The 16,041-nt window shown below is 38.0% G+C and overlaps 1 protein-coding gene across 2 annotated transcripts in view; it reads left to right on the top strand.

Annotated features, from left to right (window-relative positions):
- Positions 1-1,785: 1,785 nt before the first annotated feature.
- Positions 1,786-16,041, top strand: part of LOC122798556 — an 892,023-nt gene continuing 877,767 nt past the window's right edge. For both annotated transcript variants that reach the window (XM_044067611.1, XM_044067610.1), the window contains exon 1: positions 1,786-1,947. The gene's annotated coding sequence lies outside the window, so the exon portion shown is untranslated. The remainder of the gene's footprint in view (positions 1,948-16,041) is intronic.

The raw sequence follows: 16,041 nt of genomic DNA, 5'->3' as shown, positions 1-16,041 counted from the left end.
ATGGCATGCTATACTACCCAAGACAAGAATGAGTGAGTCCTTGTGTGATCCCTGTAATGGCATGCTATACTATCCAAGACAAGAATGAGTGAGTCCATGTGTGATCCCTGTTAAATGGAATGCCATTCTATCCAAGACTGGGTTCTCTTTTGGGGTAGATTAAACTTTCTTTTGACCTTGAAATGTATAAAGTGGTTATCAGAGAATCTAATAATTAATGAACATGTGGGATGGTTTATGGACAGAGTTAGTGTTTAGATTCATTGTAATTGTTATCCTAACCATCTGGATTAGATCAGTGTTTGTATTTTGCCATAATCCATGTTTTAACAATATCTCTAACAGTATTAAGGATGGCTGGCAAAAGAAATAAAATGTTTTTTTTGCTTTACAACATTTCATCTATATCGCTGAATGGATTATTGTTTTTTGGGGATATAGTAGTTAGCCTTACTATTTGCCACCGAACTGAAACTACTATGCTGTAAACATTTTGGCTAGACGTTGCACAGGCTAATTATGTTTGAATAAAGTGTAGTGTTGTCCAAAAGAAAGGGGATACATTTTTAGAAAAGCAAATGGCAACTTTATTTGGGTAATCTAGGAACTGAACAGTGTTCTTCATCTATTACTCATCATTTAAGTAAGCAGAGTTTGCTTGGAATGATCACCCTTCATCTTACTGAGAGGCAATCTATGCTGAACTACAAGGATCATAGGGGATTACTAGACTATCGGTCCAGAAGTCATTTTAAACCTAGCTGTTTCAACCCAATGTAATACCATAAAAGTACTAGTCAATACCCAAGATTGCATTTAATGATGACTGCCCACATCCAAGAGGGTTGTGGGCACTATCCCGACAAGATAGTGCCCAGCTGTGATGAAGATTTTGTCTATTCACAAAACTAACTACACGAGAATTACCAGCTCCAAGGATGTAAACCTGTTCTCTGACATCAATAGACCATACTGGAATGGCAGATGTATGTCCCAGGGACTGCCCCCCTCTAGAATAGGCTTCCTGTTTGAGTGAAGCATAGAACTTCCCTTACCATCTTCAAGCGTAGTCTGGACCAGTGACTGGGAAACTGCAAATTCACATCTGGAGTGACACCCAGAGCTCTTATGGACAAAGGCAGTCTATAAATATTGTCAAAACCCATCTTGCTGACCCTTGTTATGTTTCTTCTATGGATAGAAAACTTTGTAAAATCTGGGTAAAGCTGGCTAGGCTTGTAAGGCCTCTTGAGCAAATAGCCTAGTAATCACCTATGAACCCATGAACCTATGAAAGATAAAAATATTGTCAGACTGCTTGCCTCCGAAACTTGCACATTCATAGACTTATGAAAGCATTACTGGCAGGGAAACACATTTTTTTTTTCTTTACATTTGAAAATGTCACGTATTTGGGGACAGTTTGTGACAACTTTAGGACCACCAAAAAATACTGGGTATTTTCCCATGTGAATGTTCAATGTGCTCCTGAACTGTAGCATTTGCGCAATACATTGTGAGCGTATGAAGCATATATATATATATATATATATATATATATATAGAGAGAGAGAGTTGCAGAAACCTCAGAGATGTAGTGGTTTACTAAGGAAAAAGGAACTATTAATAAAAGAAGAAAACATAGATTCTGCTGATTATAGTCAGGTTACAGTAAATAGCTTCAACCAGCCTCCTTCTGCAACATCTTCTTATTACGACATCTTCTCTTTCAGTCTAAATGTATGTATGATTTCCTTGATTAGACTTCTGATGTAGTGAGTCCTTCCTTCAGTCTAAACATTTTGCATGCTGTTTTGCTTGAACCTTTTTTGGGTAACATATGGTGTCTTACTATCGTAGTGGAACAGAACTAGTGAAAACTAAACTACTGGTGACTGGACGAGAAATCAGGATAGCAGAGATTTGATAGTACTGTATTGTCTGAAGGTAAGTGAAGCAATAAAAAATGAACAATTTAGAAAAACCATGATAACTGTAGAACAGTGTCCTTTTCCAACTGTTTCTTTTCATTTAGCTCATTTTCTTACAGCTGGGCGATCAGAGCTAAAACAGAAAGTCAGACTACTGGTCTGGACAGTTTGTTGAGATACAGGATTTCTAGGGGTTTAGAGTTTGGAAGAATGAATAAAAATCCTTTACATTTTAATGAATGTTATCTTTATGCATGTTCTGTTGAGCATTCAAAGTGTTTAAGGGGGGTTCCATTTCATTGATGGCTACTGTTAATTTGTGCAGTTAGTCTAAAATTACTGGGTAGTAAAATATACATATAACCAGCTGGAATATACAGAGAGGGCAGCAGGCTTGAAAGAGTGTTGTTGTATCAAGGAAAGAGAAACAATTTTTAAAATACATATTCATCTGATAACTTCTAAATGCTTTATCCCATGCATGGGTCCCTTCAAATTATCTCATGAGCCCGGTTATTGTCACTAGGGGGCAATATATAATTATCAACCATGGGATGGATAAGGTCAATATATAACCAAATGGTATAGGTTATTTTGGGCACAAAAAGAGAACCTAGCTAGACTTAAAATGGCCTGAAAGGGCGGATAGTCTCGTATTTAACTACTGCATAAACCTATGAAGCTAAATCCAGGCAGGTGGAAATGGTTACTACTACGAGCATCTCTTGTGTGAGTCCTGACATCAGAAAACAAGGTGCACAGACTCCTGACCTGGAGAGCTCACAGATCCACAAAAGCATCATTCATTTCTTTGCTTTTTCAATCATTGCCTCTATTACTGGTTTGTCTGTGAAGAAGAGGATTGTCTGTCTTTTATATGCTGTGGCCTGATCAACTGGAATGTGTATACCATGGCAGTTACCTTGAAAGTTTAATGTTGTAATACAATGAAAACATAAAAAATAAAAATAAAAAAGATAATGAACAGGATGCTTGAAATCTTAATGTTATACCAGTGAAAGAAAAGCAATTCTTTTGAAAATTAATTCAGAATCATTTTTGTTACCTGGCAGATATAAAACAATATTATTCCCCTTTTCAGAAATTAAATATCTTCTTGTTTACTCCTCAGGTGGTCATAATGAAAATTTAGATATTGAAAGAAAAGAAAGCAAGGAGTTAAAGTTTTCTAAGGCTTTTGGCAGTTTTCCTGCACTTGTTAGTGTGACAGCCTCAGAGTGCTTGGTTTCCCACTTTGGCTCTTAGCTGGGGTGTATTGGGGTACCTTCAGTGGACTGTCCCTGCAATGCTCCTGTTTAGACATTTGATATGTAGGTTATTGAGCCTCTAAATTGCCTGTAAGTGACCCTGATATTTAGTTTATGTTGAAGTGTGTGTGAGTGTGTGTGTGTGTGTGTGTGTGTGTGTGTGTGTGTGTGTGTGTGTGTGTGTGTGTGTGTGTGTGTGTGTGTGTTTGCTGATGTGCGCACACACACACACACACACACACATATATATATATATATATATATATATATATATATATGCATTTGTGCATGTACATAAATGTACAAATGTGTGTATTTTTCTATGTGTGTGTGTGTGTGTGTGTGTGTGTGTGTGTGTGTGTGTGTGTGTGTGTGTGTGCGCTGTGCATGAGTGTATGAGTACGTGTGTGTTTTCAAGCACATGTGTGTTTAGTGTGTGAGTGTGTGTGTGTGTGTGTGTGTGTGTGTGTATGTGTGTGTGTGTGCTGTGCGTGAGTCTATGAGTACATGTGCGTTTTCAAGCATATGCGTGTTTAGTGTGTGTGTGTGTGTGTGTGTGTGTGTGTGTGTGTGTGTGTGTGTGTGTGTGTGTGTGTGTGTGTGTGGTGCTGTGCTCATGATAAACTTCCCTGACTGCTTTGTTCCCAAGGTGCATTTCTCTGTCTCAAACACATATTAAGATGACTGGGATCAGATACCTATCATAATCCTGCATGTAATGCACGTAGAATTTAGATTATGCTCTGAAATTGTCAGAAAGGTAACATGCTTATCCACTACATTCCACTGCTGCAAGAGACAATAATAACAGCTTCTAAAGATACATAGCCATGCCTTTTAACCTGCAGACATAAAAAAAAATAGGCAAAGGCTCTTTAAAAGTAAGCACATCCAGGCAAAAATCAGAATACCTAGTTAATGTAACATTTGCATACTAACTAGGATAGCACATCACACTTCCAGTGTGATAAAAGGGTACAGCTCAGATCCACAGCTCAACCAAAAACTGCATTTCAAATGTACTCAGATTGCTTGCAGAAGGCAATAAACTTCACAATCAAGAAAAAACAATGTCCGGGAGACCATTCCTTGCAGAAGTAATAGGAAGATAAAACAGACAAAATATAAATTCATCTAGGAGAGAGGCTGTAGGAGGAAAAGGAGAGAAAAAGGCTTTTAGATTGCAACACAATTTAATAAATATGATCATATATGGTATTTTTAAAGAACAGACAGTTACAGAGTAAGAGTAAATACTAGCCACATGCAAAGCATTCCAATAAAACACCAAAATGAAGTAGTTAAAAAGAAGCTATCTGTTCATATTAGATCATGACATGGCAGCTTTAGTTTGCATCATTAACATGCTAATTTAAGATTTTACTTATCTTTTGTTAACTGTGTAAATGGGCTGGCTTATAGACCTTCTTCAACCACAATCCAGGCAAGGAAGACAAGGTTTAGCTTGACATGTCTGCATAAGGACAATAGATTCTGGCAATTACCACAGATGATTAGGGCACTTATAAGTTGGCAAGCCATTATACTTAATCAAGGTACAAGGTTTGATTCCAGCCACCATCCTTTCCCTAGTGTGTACTTTTTAAGCCCAGCAAAAACCACCCCAGGTGCAAGCTGTTAGGGGGCATGATTGGGAATTGCATTCCTACATTCTTTGGTTTTGTACCGGCATTTCAGGATGCCAGTACAAAAATAAGAAATGTTCTTCAGCGCTTCATGTTTGTTAAGTATAGCAAGCAGATTGCTACCATTTTTAAGTAGTTTTTTTGGTTCTTCAGCTGAAGGGGTGGGAATATGATAGGGTGATGCACTAGATCAGGGACTAGCATTAGGTGATAGATGAGACAGGTATGGATCTGATGCTTACCCTCTTAATGAGTGTACTAAAAAATACTGCAGTCAGTCAATCAGCATAGCTTTTTAGTGAGAGGAGGAAACCAGAGTAATTGGAAAAAAATATGCAGACATGAAAGCCAAAGTGACAGAGGCTGGAAGTTAGGGCTGAGCTCTGAAGCTTTAAGTCAGAAATCGCATCAGTTACCTACAACACTGTTTCACCCAACAAGTACCAGCTCTGCAGGTCACCACAATGACCTGGGCTCTGATAGCACTGTGAAACCTACAAAAAGGTATATGTGGGCAGAACATACAGCCTTTAATAGGAAGAGAGAAGTGCAACATTAAGACAGATCATTACAGTTAAGCCTTCAACTTCTGTTGTGCCAATCTCAGGTCATCCAAGAAGAGGCTAAGTGGTGGAAATTGAGCAAAAAAGGTAACTGATTATAAATTCCCATTGCTTCTTATTTGTTTTGAAGTTCTTTTAAATAGTATTTTTCTTAGCTATATTTTCTTTCTTTTTTTTCTGTCTTAACTTAATAGCTCGCGTACAGGTTAGCTGTTTTAAATCACTAAGTTATATAAATGACTGTTTTCTGGTTGTTTTTCCTGACTCTACAGCATCTGGATAAAGTGTTATAAGATTTTTAAGCTTTTATTCAGTAATTCAAGTAAATAGCTGCATTGTTTTTGCCTTTTAAGTGATCAAACCTTTAGAATTAAATATTTTTTGTCCATTTATGAGAGAAATCAAGAACTAGGCTGAAATGGGTCTATGTTTACCCATCAAATGACATGTTTTTATCAAACAGTTATTCCACAAACACTAACCATTGAACATCATTTTATTGAACAAGTTGTGCCGCCACACTCTTCCTAACTATATATACCAACTCTGAGATCTCACTACAGTGGGGAAAAGGGCAAATTTATAAAAGGGTCTGTTTAGTTTATGTTATGCATTGTGGTACTTCCTTGTTGTTAGCCAATTATTATATTTCAATGAATTCCCTTACAATGATTTGTGTGTTTGATAAAAATGATGTTCGAGGGTTAGTGTTCATGGAATTGCCATTCAATAACAGTGTCATTCAATAGGTAAACATATACCAGGTTGAATTGTATATGTTCTGATTTACCTGCAGGTAGACGTAGGGTTCCAGTTAATTGTTTTTGCTGTCTGAGCTCTGATAACGTTTTAGTTAAGCCTGATACTTCTGATTGCATCAGTATGAGGCTATACACTAATATGGTAGTTGGTTAAAAACAACTCCCACTCCAGTCCTTCTTGTGCTCTTATAGCCAGTGTACCTTTCATTGTCCACATCTTATGCTAATTAACCATAAGCTTCCTTCCCTTTCATTGGTTGTTGTCATTAATTGCAAAACTATAATTTTTGCAAAATCATTCCCTTTTAGCTATTTAAATACACCTCCCCACTGTCTTCCATAGATCTGGAATACTGATGTCCACAAAACCAATTGGTGTTGTTCTCTGCTGTTTTTCTGTACTGTCTCATCTCATCTGCTCATATTAGTGACCTCTAAAGTATCAAAACGGAAGATCCTCTCTGTAGACTGCTACATATTGAGTTGCCCTCTCCTTCATATCTTCCTGCCTGTTTAGTGCAGAATCCAGTAGGATAATGGAAGGCCAGCCTTTTTCTTTCCCTTCTTTAGTCTGTCTCACAGCACTTGATATCCATAGGCTGTTTAATAACTGTCTTATGCTCAAAGACAATGAACTCTAACTTAACACAAGAAGTTATGTTTGCAAGAGAAAAATATTTTATCAAACATAGAGGTCTCAGTCTCATAAAAACAAACAAAACAATGGATTGTGAGCAACACACACAAATGCCACATTCCCCAGCAACCCACTATTGAATGTCTTATGCTGAGGTCATACGAAACATTTCCAAAGCCTTTCAGACCCATGAGGAGTAGGTCTCAGCAAAAATCCAGCACCACATCGTCTTCAGGTACACATTCAACAGAGTCACCAAAAATTAATATATCTCAAATTTAATACACCAAAACACTCTACCAAATAGAAATGGTTATTGAAGGGGGGACTCTATAGTCATGCACACTAATTTTCCTTTCACTAGGCTAGACAAAGAAAGGGTAATGATAAACTGACTTTCAGGTGCCTGCATGTCTGATATCTTGGGGCATGTATGACCCTTTCATCCAGCACTTATGACAATTACATGGTAGTGGCCCACATGAGGGTAAACAACTTGAGACACAAAACTCTGCGGATATGCAGCGGTACATCTCCAAACTCTCCATGCATGTCACAAATATAGGCATAACTCTGGTCCTGAGATGACTACTTCCTTCCTTCCTTTCTTCTCCAAGAATGATGCCTAGGTACGAAGAAAAGGTAATTGGCTTCAACATTTGGATCAATATTTTTTGTCATTCCAGAGGGATCCAGTACATGTCAGCATGGGATGAGATGCTTGACAATCCTACTTTCTTTGGTAAAAATGGCCTGCACCTCTCATTCTAGGCCTTCAGCATACTGGCTAAAGCCCTTGCTACCCTCATAGTGCCTTTCTAGATAGAGTTCAGCTAATGGACATCATACCATAACTCACATATGAAATCCAAGCCTTGCTCAATACCAGAAGCTTCAATAATAAACTGCTCAACCTTGAGGCTCTCCTGCATTTGAAACATATCCATAACTGTGTAAGTATTGAAACATGGGTTGAATTTTCAGAAATCACTCCCTGTATATATGAGTTTTGTGCCTATCATGCATTCAGACATGATAGGAACTCTGGTGATGACTCCGTACTTGTTACTGGTCATATCACCTCTTGACAGATCCCAAAGACCCACAGACGGAACTCAATGACCCACAAATGCAACTCAATGAACTCCAATTCACACTAAATAGGACCAGCTGTCAGTTTATGTCCTATTACATGATACCCTCTATGTCTCTGGAAAATAATGTAAGGTCATTGTATTGGAAGACTCGATCTACCCTTTATAAACTGGGGTATTTATGCATCCAGTGTAGGTTATACACAAAAGTTCTTAGATTTAATAAAAAAAAAACTTACTGGACTAGATTATTAACAAACCCACTACAGGACATAATATTGTTGACCTTGTCCTTATGAATATAGTCTCTTCATTTACTATTCCCCTGGTAGCTCGTTTCCTGGTTAAAAGCTGTTTAGCTAGTTACCTTCACCATCCAAATCTCTAAACCCACTGAAACCAATATCTCAGAATTCAAGGATTTCAAGCATATCAAGCTCAACAAAATATATGATGACATTTCAAAATTCAGTTATACTAGCCTCACTCCAGATTTCACTGTGGCAGGTAGTTTCACAAAGGAATTATATGCCCACTTACATAAATGAATAGAACTGATTGCCCAAACCACAAACAGAGATCCACCAAAATAAATAAACTGTAAGGAAAAAAACTTCTTATAGTATACAGATAATCAATTCATTAAAAACTTGAAAAATACTATGGAAGTTTAGTAAACCAGCCTATGAACCTAGGTTAGCATCTGAAGCTAAAGACAATTATAAATTCTTCTTTAGTTACTTTAGGAAACTGAGAAATAATAGCCATCAGTGTTCTAAACTTATTCATAATGGCAGTACTTTTTCTGATCGAGTAGACATTGCCAATATTTTAACAAACAAATTCAGTGTGAATTTTAACCCAGTGATGACTATCCAAAGTTGATTTACATTCTTCATGGGGCTTGACTACATACTTGGCTGTTTATTAAACAGTCCTAGACAAGCTCTAGCTAAGTTATTCCTTCAAGTATTTAACCCGAGTTTAGCCACTGACTTTGTCTAAGACCATCAGCCTGACAAGTCTTATTTGCAAAACCATAGAACATATTATAACTGACCTGATGAACTATGATATTACAAATATATTCTGGCTAGACCCACAACAGTTTGGCTTTGTCAATGGTAGATCCTGTCTAGTGAATCTGGTTTACTTCTCTGAAAGGTAACACAGGCTATTGGCAGTGGACATGCTGCTCGCTCAACATGCCCTGACCTGACTAAGATATTTGACACCAACTCTCATCCTAGTATAGTAACTAGGCTTAATGCATTGCAAACAAATCACAATGTAGTAAGATAAATAGCAAATTAACTAAAATACTGAACCATTACAGTATGGGTAGCAGGTGCCTTATCAAAGATTATGAAGTAGACCAGTAGTCTCCAACAGGGCTCGGTGCCAGGGCTTCTTTTGTTCAGAATTTAATTTTTTTGATCTCCAGAAGATGAAACAAGATATCTGGCCAGCCAAATCTGCAGATGGCTGTAAAGTGGGAGTCATTGCCATCCCCCCTCTGCTGCTAAAGTCCTTCAGATAGAAATCACACTTGTAATTACCTGGTATATTTAAAATGGGCTCAAATTAAATGCTAAAAAGTACAACACTGTCATATTTGGTAAGCAGCCCCTCTCCCGGAATACAACACAGACAACAGCCGCTTCAAATTGAGAATGTTATTTAAGACCCTGGAACATGAGTTGACAACTCCCTCTCCTTTGATCATCATGTAACAACAGTAGTCAGAGCTTTGCTTAGTGCAGCTAATTGTTAAAACAATCAATATCATCCATCTCAGAAGAGGTCTTTGCTCCTTTATATTCAGCACTGATTAGACCAATTATTGAATATAATTCCCCATTTGGGATGTACCTCACTAGAATTCTCAGAAGAGATCTGTGTCTTGTCTTCTGTACCATTATGGATTCAGTCATCTGGAATTTCTTGTGACTCCACAAATGAATCAAAAACGGAAAGCTTTGAGGGAATATGTCCAGGGACATAGATGCAAGCAGTCAGTGGGAGTGAATGCCAGGTTTACAATTTATCACAATTTGGATTATCTGATGCTCAACTTTCTGTTTTGAATAAAGGATTGAATTTTGTGCCAGTGCAGAGGTCGGCGCTTAGTGATATTATTTTGGATATTAGATTGTTTGCTAGAAAGGTAATTATATGTAGCATGTTTGAAAATGAAAGTGTTTCAAATGTCAGTAATGATGTTAAGCGCTATCGCAAATGTAGTACATTCAATCCACAGTTAGCTTCTAGTATAGAGGCATTCGTTAAAGTGTGTGAATCAGACATTTTCTATGTAATAATGCAAACCTTATGTATATTAATAATTGTATATGTGGAGCTTTTCTCCCCGGGCCTCCGCTGAAAATGGACATATATCCAGTCGGATTATCCCGGTCAACAAATGTAAAATAAAATAAATAAATAAATAAATATGTTTGATTCAACTAGAAATCAATTATTTAATTTAAATGTTTATGAGAGTATGGCATTGGAACAACTTCAAGCCGAGGATATCAGGTATCAGCTTTAGACCTGCTGATAAGGGAGGGGCAGTTTTTGTTTTGAATAGACATGACTATTTATCTTGGATGAATAATATGCTTGCTGATGTGGAAATATACTGTCCTGTTGATATTGTGAAAGTAGAAGGATGTATTTATGAAATATGCAATAATCTGTATGATATGTTAATGTGTGGCCTTATTGATAGTGACATGTATGAGTTTCTTATGGTAGAACATCCTTTAATTCCTGTCATGCATGTTTTGCCTAAAATTCACAAGAGCCTGGTTTGTCCACCTATGAACCCAATAGTCTCTGGCAGAGGTTGGGCTGCAGAGCCCCTTTCTGTTTTTGTAGAAGATAAAGTTAAACCAATGTTGGATCATGCTCCCACAGTTCTTAAAGATACTCAACAATTTCTTACTGGTTTGTCTTCAGTTATTGAAGGAATGAATGTTACAGATTTATTACTAGTAACTATGGATGTTCAAACTCTGTTCACAGCCATTCCTAATTAGGAAGGAGTTGATTCTGTTAGATTGTTTTTAGCACAACACAGTGGTTATAGCCACAATGTTATTACAGTGCTATGTATGCTATTGGATTTGATTCTACAAAACAATGTGTTTTGTTTGACAACAAATATTATCTACAGAAATTGGGTGCGGCAATGGGGACCCCCTGTGCCAATAGCTATGCTAATTTGGTTTTGGCACAGTGGGAGGAAGATCATGTCCTCTACATCAATCCCTATAGATACAATATTAAACACTATACTAGGTTTGTGAATGATGTTTTTTTTTTTTGTTGTGGGCTGGTGAGACAGAGTGATTACTTGAGTTTGTTTCCTGTTTAGAAGGTACAACCACCTTCTTGAGGTTCACAGTTAACTATTCTATGGAGACCATTAATTTCTTAGATGTGACCCTATATAAGAATAGAGAAGATGGATTAGATACCAAACTCTACAGGACATCTTGTTGGAAGAATAGTGCACTATGTCACTCTAGTATGCATTCCACATCTTTCCCAACATAGTTAAAGGTCAGGTTTTTGAGGTTTACTCGCCTGTGTACTAATGATGATAAAATGGATGACACACTGAATGATTTGTTGCAAGGGTTTGTAAACAGAGGGTACCATGATACACGCATTGAACACACTCGTTTTGAGGTAGGTCTGCTAAGACATGGTGAAGGGGCTCCATATTTCTCAGGTAAATGCAAGGGCTCTCAACATAAGTATTTCAATAGGCAAACTGCTAGACCTAGGATGTTATTTACCTTCTCCAGTAATATACAGCAGTTCTACATGGTTATTCAGAGGAATTGGCCTATATTAATGGCTGATAGTAAGGTGAGGAATATTGTAGGAGAATTCCCCAGTTTTGTTTTTAGGAATAATAAGAATTTGAAAAGATTACTTTGCTATGGATCTAAAACTGATACCATACAACCATTGAGTAGTTATAGTACGTTTGCATGTGGTAAGTACAAGGCATGTTCCTCCATTGCCTTAGAGACTCGATACATCCATTCTAGTACTGGACTTGTATTTTCACCTAGGTTTGTGGCAATGTGTCTTCTTTTTCTTCTTCTTTCAGCTTTTCCCAGTTAGGGGTCGCCACAGCAGATCATCTGTCCGCTCATGATTGGCAGTGGAGTTTTTATGATGTCGAGTTGTCTGCCCGGTGCCCAACCTTCCACAGAAGGCACACACATGCACACACTCACACCTAGGGCCAATTTAGAGTGTCCAATCCACCTACTGCATGTCTTTGGGATGCGGGAGGAAACCGGAGCATCCGGAGGAAACGCACGCGACCACAGGGAGGACATGCAGACTCCGCACAGAAAGCACCCCAGCTGAGAATCGAACCGGAGAACCTCTTGCAGTGAGGTGACAATGCTAACCGCTGCACCACCGTGGCCGCCCGTTTGTGACAATGTGTAGAAGCTGCAATTTAGTATATTTAGCAACTTGCAGCTCTTGTGATTGTTTCTGTGTAGGGGAAAACTACACGTTTGTTTAAAGAGCGTATATTGGAGCATTTAGGTAGTATTCGTAATAAAGACTTGGCCAATGTACTGGCTAACCATGCTAGCATGACAGGGCACTTCACCTTTAGAGCTCCTACAAGTCATTGTACCCAGTAACAGGAAAAGAGATCTGAATAATTTTTTGGAAACGCTAGAAGCTAAGTGGATCATATCCTTACAGGCACATAAACATCCAGGTCTTAATCCTGGTATTCCTTTAAAACCTGCCTTAATTAAAAGGTGGTGATTCGATTGTTTTATTGCTTCATTCTTTTATTGTTTTATTGTTTTTACATGTGTATATATACTTAGTTTTTTGTTTGTTTCAATGGATCTGAAGAAGCGGTAACCCCACGAAAGTGCTTGTCCTATATCTTGTAATAAAAATCATATACATTTATTGGAGGCTGTGTTTGGTTTGCTCACACTTTTTTCATTTTTTAAGTTATAATACATGGTGTGAGAAGCTTTTAGAAGTTGGCTTGTTTATGATTTTTGTTAGACTCCACAAATGAGACAGACCCACAAATACCAGGACCAAGAATCTAAACTGTCATTAGCAAATAAATTAATCATGTTGGCAAGATAGGTTCATTATGCAGTACATTCCCTATATAAGGAATAGCCTTCTATGGCAAATCCTGCAGTGTGATACATTATCTTCCTTCAGATTGGGTACTGGATTTTTGCATGGGTATTCATAAAGTCACTCCTGGCTTGGTTGGTCTAGCCTTCCTTGGAAAAATAAGTACAGTCTGAGATTTGGAATTGGTAAGGTGTAAATGGCTGAAAGACTCAGTTACCTTGTATTTCATATGATCCCTATATTATTTCCACACCACACATAGTCTGATCAAATATGGACCACTATGTACTAATATATATATATATATATATATATATATATATATATATATATATATATATATATATATATATATATATAGAGAGAGAGAGAGAGAGAGAGAGATCAATAAATATACAGATGTATAGATGGATATATAGATGTAAATATAGATATAAGGTATTCAGAACACTACAGATTATGTTGTATTAAATAAGTACAGGATCTGTTCATAGGTGCACAGAAGAGGACATTATACATACAGTAAAAAGTTTTCCATTCAACAACTGTGGATCATTATCCAGTAGAGTGCATAATAGTACCAATAACTACACTATCACCTGGTGACAAGGAGTCTACAGACCAGTCCAGGAAAAGTTGTCTGAGTAATTGACTGATCGATTGATTTGTTAACCAGATAATTGAAGTAGCTCAATGACAATTTTCAGCTTAATTAGCACTTTCATCCACAATGATACAGGCTTATCATCGTGGATGAAAGCAATAAGTACATGCCATTATTGTGTTCCTAGTGCAAAGACAACCATCACACATGAATTGTTGATAAGACAACTAACAAGAGTATTTTGAACAGAGATACAATACATAAAATATGTTACAAAATTAATAACATATATTGCTACAACTATGAATATGTAAAACTATGTTATTCTACTAAGGTACAGCACTCTGCATACAACAAACTTAGTAAATTATAGTAAAAAATTAAATTGTAAAACATGAAACATATATTTAAAAAAAGAAGGATATTTAGTCTTTTCAGCTGCAAAAGAGTTAACTAGACACTGTGCAATATGGCTGGATCATAGCTCTAATTCACTGCCCCAAACAAGTATAACTTCAGTTTTCATAGCTCAAAGTAAACATCAGATGACACCACAGCATTGACTTTTATAAGTCCACTGTTTACAAACCCTGGATTTGAATCCTCATGCTTCCAAACAAGCCAGTTAACTAGATCAGTGCAGCTGAGATGCCCTCTCCCCAAAAAGATGCATGCCTAATAGAATATTATAAAAGTAAACACTACTGCAAACTAGGTGTTCTGAACTTGCAGTACAATTCTTAACAACTGTCTGTGTGTGTGCTTCTGTTTCTCACAATATGACGGATTAACAGAATTACATTTTATAACAGGGCAAATAAAAAGCCATACCACATTAGGGGCCAAACTCATATAAAGATTACACCTTGGAGTAACCTTTTGGAATTCAGAGAGTCAGAGCAGTGTGGCCCATTGGTTCAGCATGAAGACGTGCAGTTGCAGCAGTGTATACAACTAGCTCTGTGGCCATGCTGTGTGATAATGAAGCAGTCCAAGGGGAGAGACATATGCTAATTAGCAATGTGTGATTAGCCCTGCAACTGCCTCTCTGTTGAATGATATGAGACTTGCTCAGACAAGTAGATCAGCATGACCTCTCTGAACAAGTCATGTTAGTTACCATGGCTCAAAGGCCATGTTCATCCTTCTCAGAAAGTGCTGGGGAGTTTAGTGGTAAGGTAGGGTTAGAAGATGTGTATGGGTGAGTGTATGGGAAGAGTGTATGCGTGTGTGTCTGCCTGGGAGGTAGCAGTAAGGGAGTTAGAGAGGGGTCAGGTAGGTGTGTGCATGCATGTATGAATGGATGAACTGATGAGAGTGTAAGATCAGGTGAGTAATGGTTGCTTTTGTGTGTGTGTGTGTGTGTGTGTGTGTGTGTGTGTGTGTGTGTGTGTGTGTGTGTGTGTGTGTGTGTGTGTGTGTGTGTGTGTGTAGAACTGAGTGGCTGTCATTACATCAACACACCCCTAGACTAATGAACAGAGTCAATAAAATTGGGTGGAAAGATCACTAGCCACCAAGGATTTCTCAACAATCAGGGTAGAGGAACATTAGGCTTTAGGGGCGACATGAAAAGTCCTGCTCTGTAAGGTGTGGACATTATTAGACACACGGGAGACTCACGGTACTATGAGCACTGAAACCAGTACAGGGTTAACCTGTACAGGGTTGAATAGACATGATGGTGAGAGCTCTCTGTGTCTAAACAGCATGGAAACCAGTACGGGATTGAGGAGGTGGGGTGAATAACAGACCACATGGATACACTGCTGTCATGCCATAACTGCAATTCAAGGAATACAGGGATCAGAGGATGGGAGAACCACTAACACAAGGGGTTACTCTACATACTCTACATTCATGTGCTGTAATAGCACTTAAATCAGTATCAGGACCAGAAAGATGGGGGGAAAAACTATACCCCATGGACACAGAAATATAATATATAGTGATCTTCCATGATGGCATAGAGACAGAAAAGGAGACATTGGGAACATTCATTCAACTTAGGGATAGGTAAAGAGACTGTGGTGCATGTGTTAGTGTGTGTGTGTGTGTGTGTGTGTGTGTGTGTGTGTGTGTGTGTGTGTGTGTGTGTGTGTGTGTGTGTGTGTGTGTGTGTGTGTGTATTTGACTACGTACTTGTGTTTATGGGAGTGATTGTAGGGGGGGGGTGGCTGTGCTTACATGATGTGGCCACCGTAGTTACCTATGATAAGAAGTGCTGATTTCCACGTTGAAAAGGCTAACACAATTCAGAGCATTTAGGTTAGCCCAAAGTGAGGTCTTATCACAAAACACTGCATCATAACCACAGGACCTTTCGACTACAGGCCATACAACACATGCAAGGGGAGTTAATGAAGACCAAAGCTTGACACTGTGAAGA

The sequence above is a fragment of the Protopterus annectens genome, chromosome 3.part1, assembly GCF_019279795.1.
Source record: "Protopterus annectens isolate FY-2018-M chromosome 3.part1, PAN1.0, whole genome shotgun sequence".
In the NCBI taxonomy this organism is placed as follows: Eukaryota; Metazoa; Chordata; order Ceratodontiformes; family Protopteridae; genus Protopterus; species Protopterus annectens.
This window is presented reverse-complemented; position numbering and strand designations above follow the sequence as displayed.